This window comes from Notothenia rossii, assembly GCF_949606895.1.
Source record: "Notothenia rossii genome assembly, chromosome: 5".
NCBI classification, from domain to species: domain Eukaryota; kingdom Metazoa; phylum Chordata; class Actinopteri; order Perciformes; family Nototheniidae; genus Notothenia; species Notothenia rossii.
The window spans coordinates 86,720,211-86,746,050 of NC_136903.1; the positions used below are offsets into that span (position 1 = coordinate 86,720,211).

Consider the following 25,840-nt stretch of genomic DNA (forward strand, 5'->3'; position numbering starts at 1 on the left):
CCTGCAAGCACTCACTTATCCAGGAAGCTGCATGCTGTAGACAGTGGATCAGCCTCAGTATTTAAAGAGGTCCTATTATGCTTTTTGTGCTTGTCCCTCTCCTCTTGTGTGTTAAAACTGACCTCCATAGAAAAGTGTGTTCTCCTCTGTAGAGCAATTATATCGTGAACTACACGTAAGATAAATTAATAAATCCCTTTTTTGGTAATTCCCCGTAGAAAAGACACACTCACACTTCCATTGGCTGGCACTTCAACATATTATATGTGATAGGCTAAGGGGTGGGACATAGCCGACACATCTCTATGCGGTTGACCAATCACAACAGAGCCGGCCAGCTAACCAATCAGAGCAGGCTCCGGTTTCAGACAGAGGGTGAAAAGAGGTGCTGGCAGTATGAGAAAAATAAAGAGCTTTTTGAACATTAAAGCCTGGAGACATGTCCCAGTAGAAGAGGCACAAAATACTGATATGAACCTGAAAAGGACCATAATATGTTCTTTTTAACCTCGCAAATTGACATTCAATCTTCAGCATTTTTTATAATGTTAAAGAATGTAATCATCCCCACTATTCTGACAGTAGGGACGACGGGAAAGCTGCACTCCACCGACAGGACTTTTTTTTTGTTTCTATACGTGTAGAATAACAATACAGCTCTCCCTTCCTGGTGACATGCGTCGAGTTCATTTGACACACAGATACATCTCAAGCAGAACATAGACCTGCAGACTACAGCATTAAAACACTTTCAGGTGCAGAGCAGGTGACACTGCAGCGAGTGTTTTGCTCACAGAGAGCAGCCAGCAGCAGGATGTTACATCTGGCACCGCCACACGTTTGGTGTGAAGCTATACGGATGTTAATGAGCACTCCTGTGTGAGAATTTAGGTGCAATTTGTTATATGGGGGAACTTAATCAGTCTAATTACAAAACAATTCTGCTCATAAATTACAGTTTTGCCTGAAACTTTTGGGAATTAACTTTATAGATCTTTCCCCAGAAACTTAAATGATGTGCAGAAGACTTGATACAAAACACTTTTATAATAGATCCTGTCTTGATTCTTTCAAAGTCATTCAAATGTGACGATACTTAGATACTTGACGATAGCTAAAGCCAACCAAGCGATTTGTGTTGTCTCAACATATCCATAAAATCGCTTAAAAGGTCCCATGTCATGGCCATTTCTACTGATCATAATTCCATTGTTGAGGTCTACTAAAATAGATTTACATTGTGACATTTTCCTAACTCACATTGGTTTCTCATACAGCATCTCTGTATAGTATGTGTATTCACTCTCTGTCCTACACGGCTTGTCGGAGCTCCTGTCCCACCCCCTCCCTGTGTGCCCAGTGTGCTCTGATTGGTCGGGATGTTGCGAGGCTCGCTGCTCAGTGAGCTGGCTTACTGGTGTGGTTTCCGGGTCGGCGATACAGCGGGACAGCGCGAAACTCATCCTGAGCACACACAAACACTCACAGCCGAAGTAAAAACAATAAGTGTGGCTTGATATTGAGTAAGAAAAAGGTTTATAACGTGAAAGCAATTCTAGAACCCTGAAGGCAAGAGAGACTGAAAAGAGTCAAGGGAAGCTTATAAAAGTTAACAGCATTTAATTACACAAAATATGCGGTGGTGTACAAAATGAAATGTGCGAGTGGAGGCGCTCTCCACATCCGACCGGTCAGTTCAGGTCAGGGGGTCGAAGAGATCAATTCTTGGCTTGCTCTTCCTGTTGTCATCTGAGGTCTTCTCCTATTGGCCGGCGTTGTCGGGGGGCGGGTCCAATGCAATTCCTGCCTTTTTCTGTAGCTAAATTGCATCATTCTGGCGTCTGTGGTTATTTAAACATTCCCTGCTACACATTATTCAGCGTCAATAAATGAGTGCTAAGCCCAGTGTGCTCAGTGTACAACATCACATGTCATTTCACCTTGGTTCAAGGTTTGAAATCGTATGATTCCGCCAAATGCTAAATGCTAACCGGAAGTGACGAATTTTCAGAATAAAAGTGTTAAGCTAATAGTGAGAACTTCCGGTTTTTCAGAATAAAACTGATTTAAATCAAATAGTGTATTTAATTCAAATTACGCCATATCAACATTGATTTTAATTTCTAACAAACGCTGTGAGAACGGGTCTGCGATCCCGACTCGTCTAGTACCAACCAGGGAGCTCTATGCAAGTCAATGGGACTCCCTGTTAGTTGAAAATGTACGCTAAAGGTCCTGGTGTGTGAGGAGCTCCGCGGGTTTGGTCCATTTTGGAAACAAATGGAAAAAGAGAAATCTCCAACGAGGCGTTCTGGGGCAGCATAGACAGGTCTTCTCTGTGTTAGAGTTTTACTCGCTACAGGGTGTACTTTGAGGGTTTGTGACTCTGCAGACCGTTTACATGCAGAAAAACCTTCATAAGATACAAGGGGACGGGTAACAAACGGAAAAGCATGACATGGGACCTTTAAGAAATATTTGCTTTATTGTGAAAGCCTGCTGATGCCTGCAGGCCGTTAGCAAAGCTTAAAGAGCTCACCAATTGAAACGGTGAACTCTAAAACTGACGTGTTGCGGTCAAAACATAGTCCCACCCCAGTAAACCTCTGTGCGTTTATGGAATAAGTGGAGTTCAACCATCAATTTTAAGAGAAAGCTTTGCAATGAAACTATAAAAATCATCCCAAAAATAAAATCCTTATTGATTTTAGGCTAAGGATGTCGTCTGATGCAGTGACCTAGAAGTAAACCTGCAGCCATGGTGTCTTTATGTATTTGACTTTAAAGGGGACCTATCATGCAAAATGCACTTTGTGATGTCTTTTATACATCAATATGTGTCCCCTCTCTCTTTTCCTTCGTACCCAAATCTTTTTAAAAAAGGGTGTACAACAAGCGGATACAGATTCCATCCGATCTGATGTCAAATCGGTGGCGGACCCACAGAAAGTTGCTATCAGAAACAATGCCTGACGTGTTTTGGACGTAATCTCGTCTTTGTTTACATTAGCAAGCCTCGCTAACACTCAGAGCTAACCTGTACTGTAGAGCACATGTGTTTTAAAAAGCAGGAAATAAAAAAAGAACTCACCTTGTGATAAACCTGCAAGAGAAAAAGCATTTGAGCTCCATACTGTTTCAGAAATAATCCTTGACGTGGTTTAAACAGGATGGCGTTTTATCACAACCGAATTTAACTTTATCTCCGGTAGAATTCTGATCAGGCATTAGCTCCGCCTCCTCTTATTTCTTTTTTTCGGGCTAAGGACCCAAAATCTGCGTTTCTCTAACAGGGCTTCAAAAGAGGGGTTTGAGCAGTATGAGGCATCGCTACAAATGGGGGATCTGTTTGGTATTTTGAAAAAAAAACTTCACAGACATGTTTTATGGCCCTACAATATATATTTAAAATATAGATTGATAGGTCCACTTTAAGTCGACCCTGAAGAAAAGTTGTAGCAAAGAAATTACAAAAATGTCAATCAGAATTTTTTTTTCTGTAATGCCAACAATAATGTCTAACATTGCAAGTTACAGGCTGTTTTGATGCACAGTTCGTATAAGCACAACAAGTAACCCATATAATGAACACAGGACTTTAACTCTGGATACAACTGTTCTTGTCTCGTGGGAAACCAGAAGTCACGCTTTTTATCACGTTATTTCCTTGATTAAATGACACAAGTAATTTGAACCAAAGCCACTATTTTTCTAAACTTCACCAAAAAGCTTAAACAGTTTCTGATTGGGCTTCGTAATTTCCTTGATTAAATTACACCATATCCAAAGTTATTTTACAGTTTTTTTGTAAACTTCACCACAAAAGTTTTGCCTAAACAGTTTCTGCTTGGGCTTCTGAGGACACGGACAACCAAATAACGACATCATACAAATTGCTGTATGTGGAAACGCTGCAGGTTGGCATGTTTCCAGACCTTATCCAATAAAGTAGTAACTAGCCCAGGTGGTGTTTAAACAGGACCTGGGTTGCCTTCATTGTCCCCTTAACAATATCCTTCTATTAATAATTTAAACTGTGATTCGGTTTAATATTTTTTTTACGCTGCATCCTAGGAAACAAAACATAACTAGCTTCTATGGAAACAAGTGTCAGGCAATGAAAAACCCCAGCTGATTGAACATCTTCCTCTGCTCTGCAACACTTACCCAGGTTGTTCGATATCAGGAGGTTCATAATGTAACACTTGGTGTCCCACCGGATTAGGCTGTAATTACATGAAATGAATACTTTAATTATGTAGACACTTCTGATAACTGCATATTTGCCCTTGGTGTAGCTTGTATTCCTGGATCCTAAGCACATTCTCCACAGATCATGAAACTGAAATCTACCCCGGACACTTCCTTTCTATTTTGGGGGCCTGGAGAGTCACAAGGGAGTCGACTATTGATAATGGTGTGCCTACCGCAGGCATACCTTCCTCTGGGACTTGTCCTTTTATGAATGGCCCTTGGAGTTCTCATCTGTAGAGATAATGACTTCTCTTTCTTTACACTGCTTTGCTGGACAAGGTCCTCAAAATGAGGTCGGATACCCAGTTCCTGCTCTCTTTTGTCCGGACAAGGAGAAAACCCCCGCAAAAATGTGTCACATCTCAGTGTATTATTAGTATCATCATGCTGGACGTACAGTTATAGAGTTGGACGTATGCATCGTGAGGTGAGAGGACTGCTACATTTTAATTTAAAGACTAATTTATACTTTTACTAAGCAAACCGATAAGTGCTTGTTCACGACCAGCAGATACGACTGAAATAATAATGTCATCCAATTCCTTTTTCTTATCTCTATCTCTCTCAGAAGGAGCTTAATCACATCATCTGTTTATCATTCGTGACTTTAATATTAACGCAGGGTTTCAAGGATCTTTCTTCCCTTGTAGTTCAATGCGATTGTATTTATCTTGAGTACTTTTAATGGATTTATCTTTAATCTTTGTGTCTTGTGTTTCATCTACATTTTTATGGCCCAGAACTCATTTAGAAAAATAAATTAAGATCAAAGTCATTACCTTGAGTTAAATAAAGGAGAAGTTCAAACAAATAATCACTTTTCAGCAGAGTGTAGGCTGTCGCCATGAAGCACCTTCATTTAGATTTGGGTCAAATGTGGAAGGACTTTCAGACAAAGTCAAATGTTTCGCCTATTCGAATAACAGAAGAAAGAGATGGACCATTTGTTATTTAGTGACTTAGAAATAAATGTTTGAGCGTTTTATAACCCATTAATAAAAATCCTTCTTTTTGTATCAGTTTAATTTTTTTTTTTTTATTCAGACTTTTACAAGTTATAATTATTCCTATTACCCCAGTTTTCCAATAAATGGATCAGCAGCGGCCAGAGTGACGTCAAACCATTGGAGATGATATTTTGTTAATGACGTTCTACAAAAAGAGACGCATTGCTTTCCCTCCTAACATCACTATGTTACACTTGCGCTTCCATTAGCTGGTGCTCCATCACATTGTACTTGATAGGCTTGGGGGAAATGTTTACACGGATGACCAATCAGAACAGAGCTGGCCAGCTAACCAATCAGAGCAGACTGGGCTCTGGTTTCAGACAGAGGGTGAAAAGAGGTTCTGCAGCACAGGCAGTTGCAAAAGATAAATACCTTTTTGAACATTAAAGCATGGAGACGTGTCACAGTAGAGACACTACATAAAAACATAAACCTAGAAATTAGCATAGGGCCACTAAAAACAAATGTATTGGCTATCTCGGGTAGAATTAGGTAGAAACTAAAAACCGAACTAAAAGAGTGTGAATATTGGTATATTCATACACACATCAATGATAATATGTGTTGTATTACTGGGGAATGTGATTAAGCAAAATGACCTACCAAGTTTGCTTTTTTTCAAATTTAAAGAGGATAATATGTTTATTGAGTTGACAATGTGTTTCTGCTGCCCCCTAGTGGCCATACAAATCAGTTACTGCAAGTTTTAATAAGTACAAGTGGAGTTAGCTTAGTAGTTACGGCACTACTTGAGAAGATGGTTTGAATTAATAAATTCAATAATTGACTTTAAGCTCATTATAATGAGCGTAAACTAATCATTCAAATCGGGGTCAATTTGCAGAAAAGTGGATGATTCAAAAGCCTACACACGTTGAGATGCAAAAGAAATATGAGACCTAAAAACTCAGAAATATCATCTGTCATTTTTTGTCTTTTTTAATCATTGAGAACAAAGACACATTCAGTAGGTTGTGAGCACTCTTCAAAACGATTCAACAAAATGCAAATGTATATCAAGTTAAATATGTTAATTAAATAAATGACCCAATACAATTAGGTACCTAAATATAATGAGGAAGAATTCTTATATGAGATGACAAATGATCCCTTAATCCATGGCACAAAAAAAAAAAAAAGAAGTGCTTTGAACACCTGTCGACTATTCATTCTAATGGTATTGGAGAGACATGTGTATAGGTTCCCATTTAAGTGAAAACATGTTTTATTGAGCAGCATTTTGCCTCCAAATTCTCTACATGGATGTTCCAGATCAGATGAGATGGGGAGGAAACTGTTGGATATAGTTTGATATGAGGGGGCTGGATCTCGCTGTCCTTTATTGGCGAGGAACAAAAGCCAGACGCACTTTGGAGTTCAGTGCCGGGACGTAGCAGTCCTCTCATCTCACACTCGGTGCTCCGCCCGACCTCCTCTATCCTCTGCCTGCTGTCGTGTCTCCTCTCCTGAACAGGTAAGGCATACTTCAAAGTTATTGTGCTATGCAATAGTGTGTGCGATCTTTTCAAGCATTTGTGTGTGTGTGTCTGCCTGCACGCTGCAGAGCATTCACTGCCTCCCCTTGCTTTGCGTTTGCACAGGTATCGTGCAACTGTAGGAGGCTAGATGTCCCCCCTACGGTGCACTTTATACTTCCATTCATCCACATTTTGTGCCTTTTAAAGAAAGTTTGGGCTGACAGTGTTTTCCTTACCGGAGTGAAACATCGTGATCCTTTGCGCATTCCGCCAGGCTGATGCGCACAGTTAGAGAGGGTTTGGCAGCCCGCGTTGTGGAGGTGGGTTTCCGTTAATGCAAGAATAAGTCAGTTTGCAAGGCACTCACGAGGTGTGCACATCATCTGTAGGGGAAGAAAGGAAGTACACTGTTCCCTCTCCTCATCCATCACTATTTAGATGATCGTGACGCGCGTGAGTCACCTGCAGCGAGAGATCAGAGATTGTGCACAGATGCTTCACTGCCCAGGCAGGAATCAATCTCACGTGGTATTATGATAAATAGATAAATGTGTGTGTATATATATATATATATATATATATATATGCTTAATATTAATTAAAATTAGATTGTGATAAAGACAGATATTAAATAGCTGATGAGTGCACACCTACACTGTTTTATCTGGATAATATTTGTATTTGTATTTGTGTGTGTGTGTTTGTTTGTGTGTGTGTGTTATGGATGTGCTTGCAGTTTATGATGTTTATCTCATATTTGAAGTGCTGTAGTCACAAGATACCTCCATTCATGTAAGGCTTGGCTAGGTTTTTGTGCAGTTATACAGGGATCATTAAAAATAAAATGACCCCCCTCCTCCTCCTCAAACACACGCACACACACACACACACACACACACACACACACACACACACACACACACACACACACACACACACACACACACACACACAGAAATCCACACAGACACACACCACACACACGCACACTAACACTAACTTACACGCTCACTCATCCCTTTCCCACTCAGGAAGCTACTCCTGCATAATAAATGTGCCATTAGCCATTCTCATTCAAATGCAAGCCCCCTCCACCCACAAAAATGTATTCAATGATCACACTCCTCTGTCATTTAGTCCACTGAAATTATGATTAATATTCCACTTTGTGGCTTAATTTCCAAGCATTGCCTCCATAAACCTTCCACGTTCATGAAGCCCCGTCTATTACTCTCAGGAGGGTCATCTGGAGAATACATATGGGCCCCTTAAGGCCCTCATCACCACATTATGACAGAGAGGCAGGCAGAGACAAAAAAAAGAGACAATCAATGAATTAGCAACTCACAGCAGCGTCATTTTATTCGTTTTCCACCACAAATAGTGTCATCTGCATAAAAACAACTGTTACCTCAACATTGAGCGTAACTGTGAGTTAATTTTAGCCAAACTTCCGACCTGGGGTGACAGGACCTTCTAAGTTGCTCCACCCTCCTTCTTAAAGGCCATCGCCAACGATATCAGACTGTCAAACACCCCATCCTTGAACTAACTGTTTCAAACTGGCTTTTCGCTGAATAACTTCTTCCCCAGTTTTTCTTTCTGATCGATAGTTTGGTTTTCTAACTCATTTCATTGCATCTTGTTTTGTTTTTTTGCATTTCTGTATGCATGTTCAAATGCATGCATTGTGAAGTGTCTTTGAGTGCTTAAAGAAGAGCTAATATATAAAAAAGCGTTATCGATATGCATTGCCAAATTATTAACACAAAGCAATGTTTCCCAGTTGGGTGTATTAGAGTGTTTTGGGGTAACCCTAGCTAAATTGGGGCTCATTAAATTCCCCGTTAATTAATTCAACAAAGGTGAAATTATGACAATATTCAAAGATTTTAGGGCTACACAATTAATCAAATTATGAATTGCAATATAAGACTTGTGTAACATCTAAACCGCAGTTGAGACGAAGCCCAATGTTTGGAAAAGGAAAAGTATTTTTCATTGCTATAATTTTTTGTTGCTGCAAAGAAGGCATCCAAATATTGACTTTATAAATAATCCCTGTTTGGTACTCACAATTTTAATAATATTGTGAACAGCATGTCCCAAATCGTTGCACAATTGCAGTCATTTTAATTGCAACTAGTGATTTGTTCCCAATTGTGCCGACCTAGTGATTTTACACCAACATTTTCCCATACTCATAAATCAGTAGTGCTGTCGCCCTGAATGTACTCGGAGGATGAGGTTAAGGCATCCTACATGTCAGTGCATTCCTCCACATTTCCGAATATAAACTTGTTTTTTTGGGTTATCACGTCGTGCTGCCGGGGTTCTTTGGGTTTCTGCAGTCTGAACAGGTAGGTAGCGCGGGCTGAAGGCTAATCTTCACAGGGGTGATAGAGATAACAGTGATGTATGGAGCGGATGGGGTGGTTTAACACCCAGAGCCGACTGTTGTGTAGCGGGGTCAGGCCTGTGATACCGGAGCACTGCTTCAGCCCAGATACTCTCATGCCTGGGATTCGGCTTGTCTTAATAGCTGCAGGTGGATGCAGGCGAGTATTCACAGCCTGCAGATGCCTTGATGAATGCTGTGTTGCTGCTCAGGCATCTGTCATTCGCGTCGCCTCTCCAAGTAAAATACTTCCTTGGCCGGCAGCCAGACAGGCAGCTGTGACATGGTTATGTTGCATTTTACTGTAAAACTGACGGCAGTGTTTTTCCTAAAGGGAAAGGCTCTACCTGGAAATGATTTCAGGGGCGCAACCGCACCTCTACTGAACATTAGTGTGAAGTAATGACCGTGTAAATATAGATTTTATGATCTAGCACATGTATAATAAGCCATTGATGGAACGTGAGGTGAAGGGAGGTTGCACTCAAATGCATTTTTGGTAACAATTTATATGGCATTCATGTGTACAATGCAATGAAGACATAGTGATAACTATAATTATACAGATCTAATACATTTTAAGCACTTGTAAATATTTATAATGCTCCATAACAATGGTCAAAAAACACATTATGGAGCATTTTGTAATGATTCTTGAAGGTCAAGTAATACATTAAAGCTGGTCAATCATTGAATTTATATTTGCAAGTACATTTACATATAATGCTTATGAATATCCGTATAATGCTTTATAATCATTTGTGTGTTATTTGGTAAACACTACACAAAGTGAAATGTGAACAAAAATATTTATTTTATGCTGGACTGCTAATTTTCTGTGTGTTATGAATTACTCATTGTTATAGATAGGGTTACCAAATGTGTATAATGATCATGTATTACACAAAATGTATACATTAAGTACGTGTATCTTGATGTGAAATTAATCATATTTAATTCACATATTATTTAGTTAGTTGTGATCAAATGTTTACATTATATTGTAAATAATATCATGTGACAATTATACTGACAGTCACTACATGATAATTGTAAATTATAAAATTATTTGTATGATTAAGGGCGATTGAAATGTCTCCTGAAGCTTAATTAAACTTGGTATCTGAAATCTTCAGTCGATAATATGTTTCTTTGTGACTGAGCTAATTGGAATACAGGTATTGTGAAAATCAGAGATGTATTATGTGTCATCAGAATGTAGGAGGAAGGACTGGCCAGTGAGATATCCATCACATTTGAGCAGATCACAGTTTAAAGCCCCCACAGGCTCGAGATTAAAAGTAATTTTTCTTTATTAGAAATAACCTTTTGGTCAAGGATGCTCGGGTTACTTCATGAAACAACGCACACCAGAGACGGCATACATTATTTGAAGCTGTCATTTAATTTGATTGTTGTCAGTTTAAGATGAATCCAGAGAGGAAATGTGATTGTTATAACTATTGACCGGCTGACGTCTGTCAACATGCAGATTAATAACTTGGATGAAAAAAATGACACTCGGTATCACGGCAAGACGGGAAAATGTCACGTTGGTCCACACTGGGAGTCTTCAGGATTTCAACCCCTGAAAAGACATTTTCACGTCTTGCCATGAAAGCGGATTGAAAGAATGACACCAATGGGGACGTTACCCAGTATCTTAAAATCTATATTTTAACTTGCATTATTTCTAATAGCCAACAATGGACGACTCCACTGATTGCAAACAATTCTCATATATAGAGCTCTATGAGAGAATGTAATTAATGACCTCAGTAAACATTTCCGCATAAGTGTGTGTTCTAAGTTTCTTGTTCAAAGTCTTCTACATGAAGCACTATTGTTGATTTTTGTTGATGCCTTAATGCAGGGTTGTTGCCGTTGTTTGGCTTTGTTGTTCATATTTTTTCCATCTGTTAACTTAAAGGGGACCTATCATGCAAAATGCACTTTTGTACGTCTTTTATACATGAATATGTGTCCCCGGTGTTCCAGTGAACTCACCAAGTGTCAGAAAATACAACCCTCTCTATTTTCCTCCATACCCAAATCTCTAAAAACGGGGCTGCAACGGATTTGATACATGTGGATTCTGATTTGCACCTCTATGATGTCACAGTGGTGCACTCCGCCTTTATGGTCAACTCTCCACCTATCAGGGGAATGAGAAGTTGCTGTGGCATGGCAACAGCATAGCAACAGCATGGCAACAGCATAGTAACATGACGCTTGTGCCTCGCCCCCTCCTTTGCAGGGGGGGCGGGGGGGCCAGCTCCAGCTCATGCAAAGACAGAGCTGGAGTGAGGCAAAATGAGGCATGGCTAAAATGCATGATCTGTTTTGTATTTTGAAAAATAAAACTTATAAATATACCTTATATAGGTATGGCCCTACAATATATTATTCAAATATAGCATGATAGGTCCCCTTTAAACCCCTTTTTTGTAACTTGTTGTCATCTACAAATCGATTGGAAGTGTTTGGATATCAACACCCTTTAACCTTCTTGTTCAAAATAACAAAGATGGCGACAGCTAAAATGCCAAATTCAAGGCTTCAAAGTGGTAGTTTACTAACCAATGGGACCACGAAAATCTATTAAAAGGTATTTGGTTATTCTCTGTCAGTTTACTGTGATAAAGAGCTACTCCTAAAGCATTATGTGTATTATCATCATCAATCGATCTGCCATTTGTTCTTGATTTATTGATTGGTCATTTAATCTTTTATAGTGATAAATCTGGAACAATATATTTGGCATTTTGCTTTAAAGAGGATTAAAACTGTGCAAAGTATTTTCAGATTCATTTTTAGTTGACAGTCTGTTCAACCAAATGAGAGAATGTACACTTAGCGTTCCAATAACTGCAAAACCTCCAAAAGCGGCTGACTCAAAACACATCAGGTTCCCTAACAGGTTTATTTTAACCAGCAATGTTCCTTATATTGTCTCAGAGGCTTTTACAACAATTGAATCCTGCAGAAACACTAAACAATTGCTAGACTCTATATTAGTCCAGGCCAATATTGCAGTAGAGATGTATCAATTTAGCAGCTGAGATAAACACCATGTTTTCTAATCTCATCGCGGCCACAGATGTCAGGGGTTTGGACACGTGGGCGTTCTGCAGGAGGCCAGGTGAGCAGGACAGAGTGGTGACCTTCACTCTGTGATAAGGACTGACAGAAGCTTGATGGAGGTGGTGCTGCAGGAATCACGTTGAATTATTTCTGACATGGAGCTGCAAGAAACCTAACCGCAAAGGAGAAGCATTTTACACCACTAGTGAAACAAATGGAAGAACCTGAGTGCCTTAAAGTTTGTATGGAAACAAAACATTAGTTTGACACCAACGTTATACAGGCGATGTTTCCGGTGCAGTGCCACATGTAAACTCTTCACACCTTGTTTTGATTTGTAATTTGCTTTTCTCAGCAGAACTGTTACCTTTGTGTGATCCGCCTTTGTCCATGGCTCTCGAGCAGAAGACGCCTGGCTTATGAATAAATCAGAGTCCTCACTTTCAATGTTTTGAAGGATAGCGAATGGAATTACCATGTTCTGTACCACATCGAACTGGGAGCTTTCATCTCTTTTTCCGACCCTCCCGTGCGCTAAAAATATTCCGACTGCCGAAAAGTGCTTTCTATACATCGGTAAACAAATACACCATTTCATAAATAATTCCTTTTCATGTAGCTGTTTGGGAGAAACAATTGTTTTTTAAAAATTAATTATTCATATGAACTTGGCTGTGAACCCATCAGTTATTGTATCAGGATTTGGAAATTGGGAATTGTTTATCTCTTATGTAAGAAGACCACCTTCACTTGCTGGTCACCCATGATTTAAGCCTAATCTTCTAATCCATTGGACATATTTGTTTTTGGAAAGCAGCAGATTATTATTTGATCTACACTGAACAAAAATATAAATGCAACACTTTTGTTTTTGCTCCCATTTTTCACGAGATGAACTCAAAGATCTAAAACATTTTCTATATACACAAAATATCCATTTCTCTCAAATATTGTTCACAAATCTGAACAAATCTGTGATAGTGAGCACTTCTCCTTTGCCGAGATAATCCATCCCACCTCACAGGTGTGGCATATCAAGATGCTGATTAGACAGCATGATTATTGCACAGGTGTGCCTTAGGGTGGCCACAATAAAAGGCCACTCTGAAACATGCATTTTTGCTTTAATGGGGGGGTCTGGGAGGGTCCGAAAACCCTAGGGTTAAACCCTAACCCTAACATGTCCCCCATTGAGCATGTTTGGGATGCTCTGGATCGGCGTATACGACAGCGTGTTCCAGTTCCTGCCAATATCCAACAACTTTGCACAGCCATTGAAGAGGAGTGGACCAACATTCCACAATCAACAACCTGATCAACTCTATGCGAAGGAGATGGGTGACATGTTAGGGTTAGGGTTTAACCCTAGGGTTTTCGGACCCCCCCAGACCCCCCCAATAAAGCAAAACTGCACGTTTCAGTGGTCTTTTATTGTGGCCAGCCTAAGGCACACCTGTGCAATAATCATGCTGTCTAATCAGCATCTTGATATGCCACACCTGTGAGGTGGGATGGATTATCTCGGCAAAGGAGAAGTGCTCACTATCACAGATTTTTTCAGATTTATTGAACAATATTTGAGAGAAATGTTTTTTTTGTGTATGTAGAAAATGTTTTAGATCTTTGAGTTCATCTCATGAAAAATGGGAGCAAAAACAAAAGTGTTGCGTTTATATTTTTGTAAAGTGTAATATTTCCTAAGAAATCTGTCGAGAGGGTGATTTCATGATTAATGTTTGTCTGGCAGCAGATTGTAAATGTAACAGTTTGTGTCTTTATTTGGATCCAGTGTTAATATTGAAGATTTTTAAATGAATGCCTAAAAGTCTATAACTGCAGTCTAACAACATTGAAAGTAAAAGCTCATAAAATGATTTAAGGGAAAGTTTCATCCACGGGCTAAATAAAATTACAGATACTTCTATCACAAAGCTCCAATACGCCACATTTACAAACAGGATTTCCAATCAGACTCTGAGGTGTGACGGAAAGATGACTCAGGATAATACCTCAGAAAGAACAGCTTAGTTTCCACCAAATAATCTTCTGTAGCCCAGGCATCACTGACACATTCGTGGTTGTGCAAGTTTTCTGAAGCTTCGAGGCGAGCAACACCTGCACAATTATGATAGAAAGAAAGCCTGTTATATGAACCAGTCACACAGACCCAACTATAACATAGATGATTGTCAAAACACAGAATATCGGCTCTGCCTTTGAAAAAAAAATCTCAAAACATGTATTTTGGAGGGAGAGTTATCAACCCTATCCCTAACCCTGATCCAAATTCTTCCCAACTCTAACCCTAAAGCATTTCTTTATATGATGAATGTTGTGGATCCTTTGTAGTGGAAATAGGACTGGCACTTGGTTAGTCTAATAAAAACCATGACTTTTCCCCCAAATAAGGACAAACTGGACTTACTGGAGAATGCCGTGCAGCCTTGAGAACAATGAATAGATTCTGCTTTCTGGAACAAAAAACATTCTCTGTGATGGGAGTAAACATTTTATCTCTTGACCTCACATTCATTCCTGCTATTATACCGTAAAACGCCTGGTGGGGATCATGTGTGCAGTAGTGAGTGTGTACGTCTGTCCGAATCTCATCTTGAATACTACTTGCTCTAACAGCTTAATATTTGTGTCCTCCTTTATGACTGTATCCGAAAGGACTTTCGCTTAAAGGTCCCATGACATGGCAATTTCTACTGATCCTAATTCCATTGTTGAGGTCTAGATTACATTGTTCAATGTTCCAAACTCACATTGGTTTCTCATCCAGCATCTCTGTATAGCATGTGTATTCACTCTCTGCCCTAAACGGCTTGTTGGAGCTCCTGCCGCCCCCCCTCCCTGTGAGCCCACTGTGCTCTGATTGGTCAGCTCGCCCACTCTGTTCTGATGAGATCACCACCGTTACAGCACATCAGTGATTATGTGTTACAATGGCTTTTGTTAGCAACCAGAAAATGACACCAGTAATGACAAACAGGTGAGAATGCTGCGTGGGGTCTGGGTGCCGTGTTGGCGGGACGTTGTGAGGCTCGCTGCTGCGAGGAGCGGACAGTGTGAGCTGGGTTACTGGTGTGGTTTCCTGGTTGCTGTGTGGGGTCTGCGAGACAGCGAGACACAGTGAAACCCAGCCCGAGCACACACACACACACACCCGCAGCCAGGCTGTGAGTCTGTGTGTGTGCTCGCATCTGAAAAAGCTGAGTGTGTGTAACGTAACGGCTCCGCGGACGTAACTTAACGTCCATTTGGGTATGGTTACGTCACCATACCCAGGAAGAAAAAAATGGAAAATGAGAAATCTCCAACGAGGCGTTCTGGGGCAGCAGAGACAGGTATTTTCTGTGTCAGAGTTTCACTCGCTACAGGGTGCACTTTGAGGGTTTCTGCAGACCGTTTACATGCAGAAAAAGCTACATAACACACAAGGGGACGGGTAATAACCGGAAAAGCATGACATTGGATCTTTTAAATCTTGTAAAAACTTAAAAAATCAATTCATGACATTGACTTCCGACTCTTCACTTCTCAAAAACCCAGATTCAGCTGCAACCCAAAGACATTGACTTTGTTGAAGCTGAAAAACAGACATTCATAAAAAAAAAAAAGGTTGGTATAATTTTGAAACGGTGCAGATGAATTCCATACCCACAATGTTATGATTCACTAAAGTTAAATGCAAAACAATTGGGTTGTAATCCCTCTTTTCATTATGATCGTTACCATCTTAAGAAAGCCAGGTGGAGGAGTAAGAGGAAGACCCATGGAGAATGTGATTTTAACAATGAGCCATTTCACTTCACATCAGCAGCTTTGAGCTACTGTGAAGGATATGCCATACAAACTGAATTACACGAAGTCACATGAAAAGATACTGAAGTCCTCTTAAGTGCATGGTATCCATGTCGTCACTCTCATTCACAAAGACTGAATGAGACTGATTCTTATTCTTCACGGAGCACACGTTATAGCAATCTAAAGCTGAACATGAGGACAATGTCAGCCAGGAGTGCCCTGTGGTAGAGAGGTCTGTCTTTAAATGACAGTTTCTGTTTTTCTCTAGATAACAGTTGGGTTGCTTCTTTGCTTCCCTGCACTTTGATGTCATTTCACACTGTCTTTCTCATCTTATTCTCCAAGTCACTGTTCACAGTATTATTACAATCAAAATTCGTAGTCATTTCCAAAACATTTGGTACTTAGTTTCAGACGAAGGTAGACCGGCGACCTTCCATTTTGATGCTGGGATATTTAATCAGCAGTAGCTAGCTGATTGGTCTAAAGTTAGCTCCATCAACACAGTCTCCGTCTGACTTTTTAATGTTTCCGGCTGACTCGTTTTGAAATGAAAATCCTGTAAAAAGGGTCTTGCAGTATATATGCGCATTACGCCTTCATATACCATGCTCTCAGACTGCACATGAAGCGGGATGTGAGGCAGCATCATCCCCAGATGATCCAAGAAAAAGCATTCTTGGGCTTCTTTTCTGAATAAATGGCATTTCAGGTCTTCGGAACAACAATTTGTGTTGTGACTCGACAGTTATGATTTGTACTCTAGTCTTGTGTTTTGATCTTGTCACTTCCTGTTTCTATTTTGAAAGTAATCCTTCCCTCTCATTCCAGATCCCATATTTCCTGCCTTTGTGTGTTTCCCGCCCTTGAGATTGCTTGGCCCTGCCCTGATAGTTTTCACCTGTGCCCATCCCCCCCTCACCTATAAATAGCCCTTGGTGTTTCTTTGTTCCCTTGTCAGCTCGTTATGTTTCATGTCGTGAGAACCTGGGCCTTTTGACTCCTGACACTTTACTTTGAGATTTAGACCTTTTGCCAAGTGAGTTTTGTTTTTATGTACAACTTAATTTTTTTGTTATTTAACTACTTTCTATTTTTTGAAAGTACAATTTAGTTTTGTTATTAAACAACATTCTATTTTTGTACAACTGTCTTCGAGTCCTGCTTTTGGGTCCTGTGTCCTGTGTCTCGGTGCATAACAATTAGTTGAGGGTGTATATTTGAAGACATTTTTTTCAATTTTGAAGACTGGACAAGTCGAGCTTTGATCTCTTTTGTGAGGCGTCACAAATGAGGCAACACATTCCAGGGAATTGCAAGTTGCAAATTGTACTGGTTTTAATCTTGCTAACGGGACATGTTACATCTATCCTTGAGGAACAGATGCATCATGGAGGTCACTGCTACATTATTCAACAGTCACATGTCACGTGTGTTTGTGTATTTGTATATAAAGTCTTTGTGTTGAGTTAAAGCATTTTGTTTTAAACGAAGGAAGGAAAAGAACGTTCAAGAGCTAGTTAGTCTGTTAGCACAAACACATCAATGAATCTGACAATACTGTAAAATGTAATTTCTTACACTTTTGCTCTCCCTCTTTTTGGCCTCTTGTTTTGGTTTTCAAACTGAATGCTCTACACTCTACACACTAAAGTGCATCCCTTGACGCTTCCTGCCTCAGCACCCGGTTCACCTTGCCTCTGCCTCTTCTTATTCACAGCAGACAGAATAAGTTAGTGGAAATTACTTTCCCTCTGGCACATCCATCCATCAAACCCTGTCTTGAGTCCTATCTGATGAACAATGCAAGTTTGTGAGATGTTTCATGAATCAACGTGCTTTTTGATACACATACAGAGTAGCTATTTTTAATATATATACGTATTCAGCCTTGATGGATAAGGGTGGATCTGATGGAGTGTGACACGCGCTAAATGATCGTGATCACTCTTGGCAATAACCTGCTTTCTTTGTGTAATGACAAACTATGAATCTAATTACAACACTGACGTAGTATGTGTGTGGGGGGCTAGCAGCGGGTGTGTGCGCTATTTTTTACATCTGGGTTAATACTCATAACCTTATTGTAATGCAATCTAATTCTGTGATGCGGTAACATCACCTCAGCACTGAGTATAATGTCAGAACCCCACTCAGTGCAGCTCTGCAAAAAGTATGTAATTGAGAGAGAGCCCAGGGGAGTTTGATGGGTGGGATTGAGAATCTCATAACGATATCTACACCTACTGTACAGCAAGCTATTTCCACAAACGGCCCAGTAATACCTTTGAACTTTGTGAACACAATGCTTAGCTTGCAGCGAAGCTTAACATCACAGCAATATGTCCTGCTTATTACGTGCACGTACCGTATCTGTCAGCTGCTTCTCCATCACACCTTGTGAGCATGCATGTAACTTTACACGCATCGGACAAATAAGCAGAGAGTCTAATGAGAGCTTCCTCGCCATTAAAGAGAATTTCCAACGCCCCTCTCTTGTAATCTACAAGGCAAAATAAACGGTGAACCTTGGCAGCCTGCAGCATGATTAATGCACTGCACACTAAATGGATTTGCAATGAACCGATCATGTGATGAGCTGCTTACACTCGCATTAAACTGGTTCCTCGACAGGAGCGTGGCACTGCCGGCTCTTTTATGTGAGAATTTGCATGGCAAATGGCCACTGTAGGCTCATTCGTGTGGATTTGTGTGACCAGAGTGAGTCATCCGTCACAAACAGAGGCCTCAGCTTTCTTGTGGACATTTTTAGAACTCTTGTACTCCTCGCTCTCCGCTGCAGGTTGGCTGGTCAAAGGCCTGTTTGTCCTCTGTTAGGTGTCCGTCCCCACAGCCTGTCTGTGTTGCTTCTGTCTCCTGTGGCGCTGTCACTCACACGGCCCTGTGACCTGCACCGTTTCCCCCCTGACTTACACCGCAAATAGTCCCTTCCCCGGCTCCTTCTCTCAGCACGGCTCCTCCAGACATATTTCAGAGACGTCTCATAGCTTTTGCAAAATGAAAAATCGCTGACATCTGTGATTATTCTAAACCTTTAAACTGTCTTTTCCTATATCACTTACAGAGTTGTGAAAGATTAAGCTTTATCTTCACGGCCACATTGCACCTTCTTTTTCCTTAGCACCGGATTGTTTATGTTTGTGTCTGTCCAGGAAAAAGCCTCGCCTTGCAGGAATTCATCAATGCGCTTTGTCCTAATATCGGGGCAGACTGAAAACAGGCTGCAAGGTCTAATAGATTAAGACCACGGCCATCCTTCAACCCAGCACTGATTGTGCATTGTGATTTCATTACCCACAGGAATGTTTCTTATACTTTTGACTCAGAGCAAAACTGTGTTTAACTGAAACAGCCATTTCTTTTTAACATAAAACATATCCTTGAGGTTTGTTTGGCGTGCTGACTTGCCTTCATAAACAAATATAGATTGTCACCTGTCCAAACAATAACTGGACGTGCAAAAATGTGTGCTTGAATTTACGTGCCAATGTTTTCTTGTAGAAATCCGACTGCTTGAGTTGTCCTGTAGGGCTGTGATTGGATTAGATACAGGCTTCATGTCAGGTGCTTTTGTTGGGGTGAGGGTTGGGGTTGGGGGCTGTGTGTGTGATGAGTGAAATGAGTGAAGCCACTGCCCTGCATGCTGTTGGAGGATGGATGGCCTCGGAGTACAAGGTCCAGCAGAAATGTGCCCACTGTGCCGTCAGGGGATAGGGAGGAGATGATTCATTTTCAGCATCACTTCACCCAGGATGATCTCATTACTTTGTGCGAGTGGACAGTCCCAGAGATGAGAGCCCCTCAGGTCCTCAGAGCCTCCACCGTGAGAGGCATTACACGCTCCTCTGCTGTTTGTGTATTGATTATATCGAACGTAAAAGAAAAATGGGTTGATTCTAAAGCTGATTGATTGACTTACTAATTAGAAAAATGGATATGAAGATTGGTTTTTATCTGCCTTCATTTATTATTTAGAAGGCTTTTTTAATTTCTGTTGTGATTATTAATAATTCATGAATATTGAGTAAGTTTTATCTACAATTAGCTTTTATTAATTTCACACAAAGCGCTGACACCTGCACATGTCCAGGACTGTCAATTGTAATGCAGATGGTTGGGTTTCACAATGATGTTATTATGTCATCTTCCTTCTGTTTGAATGCCAAATTAGCATACTGTATGTTTAATACAATATCTCAATAACAGGTTCAACGTTTGACATATGGTGAGCATCTGCTCTCTGCTTTTGTTTCATATGTTTTTGTGAGTTATAACTATTTTGATATTGTAATCTTTGGGAGGGAGATATACTAATCAAACATGTGGGATGTTGTTAAGGCTTTGATCACGTAGAGCACAGATTACCATACCTCTGTGTGCACTAATTAAAACGAGATACAACTTCATATCGGAGTGGCACAGTTAAGCACCTCATGTTCTAACAGTGTGCAGCGGGGCGAGAGCGCAGAATCTCACTAGGCCTTGTTAAATAAAATCGGAGAGATGAAACACAGATGTTAGGGAGCATTTTAATGATGCACACCTACACTATAGCCTAAATGAAAAGTCACAGTAAGAAGAAGATGTTGCTTGTCTTCACTTTTAATTAGGATATTGGTTGGAAGGAAAAAATACTCCAGTTAGAGAAATGGTCTGTACATTTTGACAGAAGAACACAAAGTATTAGAAACAGTCACAACTAAGTTACTGATCCCTTGTGTATTATGTTCACTATCATTAACTGTAAGACTGAACTGAACCCTACGGTACGTCCACACAGCAACTTTAAATAAATCTTCCAACGCTTCCAACGCTTCTCTGCCCATTCACTTTGAATGGGGTGTCGTCACTTTGCCTCGCTTTTCGCCAAACTGCATTGTGGGGAAGCAAAGCGAAGATTTCCAGGATTTCCAGGATTTTCAGGATTCAAAAGTTGAGCAATGTTCAATTTTTGAAGCTGAGGTGGAAGCGTCAGCCAATCAAGTCCCGTTTATGCAAATCTGACAGTACAAGCAGTAGCCAATCAAACCGCGTGCAAGCTGGGAGAGCCAGTTAATTTCCTCATATTCCAAATGAGAAATTACGGTAGCAAATCACCCGGGTCTATACGACCAGTAACTATTTACCGGGATACAAACTGGAGGAACCAGGCAAGAACACTTTGCCTTCTGCCTTTCATTATACATTTAGCATGCTTTGCACTATTCACAGGTGATGATGAGGATAGCACATTTTTTTTTCAACTTGTACAACCAACGTCTTAGAAACTAGATTGTGGCCCCCACTTAAATGAATAGCGTTGGCATATGGGCAAAGCAGGACCTGTATAGTTGTATACATTATCTCAAAAACAAACATTTTCTTACATGCAAAAAGGAACTGAAGAAATGTTTGATGAATGCTAATCACCATAGCTTGTAAAAATGATAGACATACTTTAATCATTGATGTTAATATTGACTGATTGTCCAAAGTTGCTGATATGTTCATAAATTCAATTCAATTGAGGTGCTTTAGCTATTTACTTTACTTTGTTTGCTTTGAACTTTCAATGGGGTAACAAGAGCAGAGCTAGAATGCCTCAGTCAGCTGTTGTTTGCAGGTTGGATAAGTTCAGCAGCTGAAGGATGTTGACTCTGCGAAGGTTGACCTTAATGCATGTATGGTTTGATAGGGATGACATGCTCTCTGCTGACATTGCCTTTGATGTCTTTAAAGTGACATGGACTAGAAGGTAAGACTCAGCAGCCACCATACTGATTCTGATTAGACAAGGCTGTCTTCTCTTAAAGGAACACCTCACCATTTTTTAACTGTAACTCATGTCTGTATGTTGGTTGTACAGTAGTAGGTGGTTTTTAAATTAAACTGTCACGATCTAGTATTGCCACAACGGTACATCTACAGCTGTACAGTACATACATATAATTAATGATGGCATGACCTACTGGAAGTGAGCCATCATTATTGTCATTAGTGACACATATGGGTCCTGCTATGTCTAATGTGAAAAAAGACCAAGGATCGCTTGTTTGTATAGCAGCTTTTAGGGATTTCAAAATGCTTACACACAAACAAGGTAAAGAGAGAGAAATACAAGATAAGAGTAAACATAAGTTGTAAGCCGGTACTGCCTTTCTGAATTCTCAGCCATGCCTCAGTAAGGTGATCAATCAGCCTGATCACACAACGCTAACCATATTTTAAACGTTTGTTATTTTTTTATATGTACTAACGTTAAGCCTTCATCCAGAATAGACTGCAGAACATCCATGTAGAATGTTGCTCAAGTTCAACCTATTTCTTGGAAAATGTAATGTTAGTTAGCTTTGACACCACAGCCTTCAACAGCCTTGTTGATGGATGTTAAGAGGACTTTTGAAAGGTAAACTAAGACCAGTACTAAGTATTAAGACCAGTATTCTCCTTTTAGCATGTAGTTCAGCTCTCTGGGTATTGTTGAGACAACCCAAACCACAGCTAGCTTTCAGTGGCTAAATCTTAAATTAATTGTTGTCTTTGGTTGTGATTGATTTAGCTTTGGCAGAATAATATATCAATGGAAACTGGTATTTGTTCTGCACCAACAATATAACTTGATTTAACTTGCCAGATATCTTAGCTTAGCAAAACAAAAGCAAAAACAAAAGGGAGTTAGTTGGACTGGCTCAGTCCAAAGGCAACAACATCTGCCTACAGTTACCTCTATTTTGCTATATTTGTTACTTAGGCCTTGTCACAAAGGAGAAGGAAGGACCCACTTTCACTCATAGTGCTCGCAGCTTTTAATACAGCTCTTTCCAAATGTAGAGTAGCTCTCTAAAAGTGTAGTAAATTCATTCGAGAGTGCTGTTGTTATGAGGACAGGAATGCATTTGTAGCCATGCTTTCAAATGGTTGTTAGATCAAGCTTGAAAGTTAGAAGAGACAAGAGTCATGGGGTAGTAAATATATATCATTACAAATGTTGTGATTTCCATCCAACGTACAAAGAAAGTGACAGCTGCTTTTTACGCTGACAATCTTGGTTTCTCAGATATTTTCCAAGTTGTTTTGTATTCGTTGTAAAGCCTGAGTAAAACACGTGTGGTTTCAGCGGACTGCCTTTTTAACTCAATACTTTGTATCCGAGTGTCAGAGCTGACAGATTGTGTTGTTTAAAGTTTCCTGTCATAGCAGTTTGTTTTGTTTGTCTGTCACTGGTTTGTGCACACATGACAGAGTGCTGGAATCAAATAACTCGACACTGGACAAAGCTCATCATATCAGAATCTCTTTTGTCAAACCAGCTTGACCCCATAAATACACTCTCAGCTGAAACTAATACTTCACTCCTAAGGGGATGAGAAAATACATTTTTACTAAAAACAGCAAGCTATGTCATTGCAGATATCTTAAGGCCAGTATATGCTTAACTATGCACATATTGGACTGCATGAGCCAGATGGCATGAGGTGGGATAACATCAAATGAGAAAGTGGCTTAGTTCCCCCACGACGACGCTGCATTTCACTGAACTCCTTGTCAGTGCAGCACACTGAGATGAAAATGAATCTGGCACACCTGTAGGGCAGGAAAACCAATACATTTGATCATCTCACAATGTTAGCAACAAGCCTCACCTTCTTTGCGCATACTCCCTGGGAAGACAAAAATAGGCTTGCACATAGCATGGTTAATGTTCAAAGTGTGGAAACCGTTTTCTAATCTCTCCCACGTTCCCTTTCCTCTAGATCACTCCCTCTCGTGTGTTTTTTGTCGATACGAATGCTTTCTCTTCCATGCTATCAGGGGAAATATGACAAGCTCAATTCCAGGCAATTTTGAAAATTCAATAGCAATCAGCAAGAACAACATTTGCTAAATAAACAATTTGGTTTTCTTTTAGCTATCATTTTGGCTGCCAAGGGTCATTGCTGTGGATCATCTTTCAAATACCCTGTCCATTGGACCATGATGTGAAAGTTTAGTGATCAGTCAGCCTCACCACAAAGTTGCACAATTAAATGTGTTTCTTTTTGAAAAAGGTAGTTCTTGGTTAAATTTGGTTGCAGAACATTTTGTTCACACACAATTGTTTTGCTGGAAGAATTGCTACTGATTGAACTGGCCAATGTGCACATTAGTTATCTCAACCTCGATTCCATTGTTGGCTGCATTTCAAGTCAAAGAACTCAACAACATTTTACGTTTTTTACGTTTTTGATTCTATTAGAAGTAGGTGGATGGACGTAGTCACCTTGATGTCACCAATTGGTTTTGGACTGGCGATTTGAACCCTTTTAGGGCATTCAATTGTGTTATGGTGCCAGAAGTGACGATATCTGGGGACCGGTCAATAAGGCGCCTTCATCAGCTAAAGTTAGCGCTATCTAGCTAGCTTGATATCAACGTGTGGACGTGGAATTCACATTAGCTGTACATTTATCGAGATGCTAATTTTGGCGAGCGGAATTCATGCTTAAAACAAATGAACATATAGCCATGCCTTTAGGCATATTCATATTTATCTTCTTTTTAACTTTGAATGGGATCATCATTTACAAATTGAATAATTATGCCTTATTGAAGGTGTTAAACTCATGACAAATAAATTGATAATTACGATTTGATTTATCTTTGCATCCAGTGAAATGTCCTCCGCTAGTCATTAGAGACAGTGTAGGTTAATGGCACGTCCACATTGGTTTCACTTTCAAAACCAGGAGTTTGCTTCTTGGTTCTATGTGTAACTACAAATGTGTGTTGGGTTCTTAGTGCTCTCAAAAAGGACATAGCCACTGTCACTCCGACTGACTCCGTTGACTTTTTCTAGCAGGGTGCAACAGCGCAGCAGCGAGGCGATGAACGTGACACGATTTTCCCGGGGCGGGTGAAACCATTATTTAGGTTGGGGGGGGTGTTCATTCTAAACTGTTGCGTAAAACGTTTCCACAAACTATGGAGAAATGTCACAAACATTTATAATCGACATTTAAAATATTATTAATAAATTAATTGCCTGCATTTAGGGTGGCAACTGGGGTGGCAAGGCAGCTGCCACCCCGTGCCACCCCGTAGAACCGCCACTGGCCAGTGTTGACCATTGGTGTTTGGTGAATATTTAGAAAAGCGGAAATTGTTTTCACTTTTACTTATTGTCATTTCAGGTGTGCGCAATGGGTGTAATTTCCATGCTTGTAAACTGACATGAATGTACTTGACACACTGGTGAGTGACTCTTTGTTCAGTCACACAGCTGGATTTTGATTGCGTAAAAACATGAAATGTAGACAATTTTATGAAGTAAAGTCTGAATAGAGGAAAACAAGACAGTGTGAGCTTTCTGTTATTGATGGGGTCGTTGTAATACCGAACTGAAGTCCAGTTGGACCGACCGTCTCTGACCCTTTATTTTTTATCTTGGCTTAGACATCCCCCAGACACCCCTCCTGAGCTCTGGGCAGAAACAGACGGTGAGTGTGAGCTGTGATAGCGAAGGCAACTTTGAGTGTTAGCCTATCAGAGGCAGACTGGCTGCGGGAGCTGGATGGGATTTGAAGACCTGGCCCTCCATTAATCATATTCAAATCAGCATCCGAGTGAGTGCCTCTCTCTCTCTCTGGATCTGCCCGTTCCTCGCTTATCTTAATATGGACAGATGAAGCCACAGTGTTGTTTGTCATTTCTTTACTCATTGTAATCATGCATCCATTGGTCATTATTGATGATCTCAAATGTCTTGATGACTTTAAGATGTGCTGTTGGTTTGTTTACGAACAGTTCATCACTTTTAATAAGCAGTA

At 40.2% G+C, this 25,840-nt stretch overlaps 1 protein-coding gene across 2 annotated transcripts in view; it reads left to right on the plus strand.

Annotated features, from left to right (window-relative positions):
- The first annotated feature begins 6,615 nt into the window (after nt 1-6,615).
- cntn6 (contactin 6) overlaps nt 6,616-25,840 on the plus strand; it is a 115,641-nt gene continuing 96,416 nt past the window's right edge. Inside the window, exon 1 of one of the 2 annotated variants that reach the window (XM_079683092.1) lies at nt 6,616-6,738. The gene's annotated coding sequence lies outside the window, so the exon portion shown is untranslated. The remainder of the gene's footprint in view (nt 6,739-25,840) is intronic. The other variant, XM_079683093.1, reaches the window with a different exon arrangement.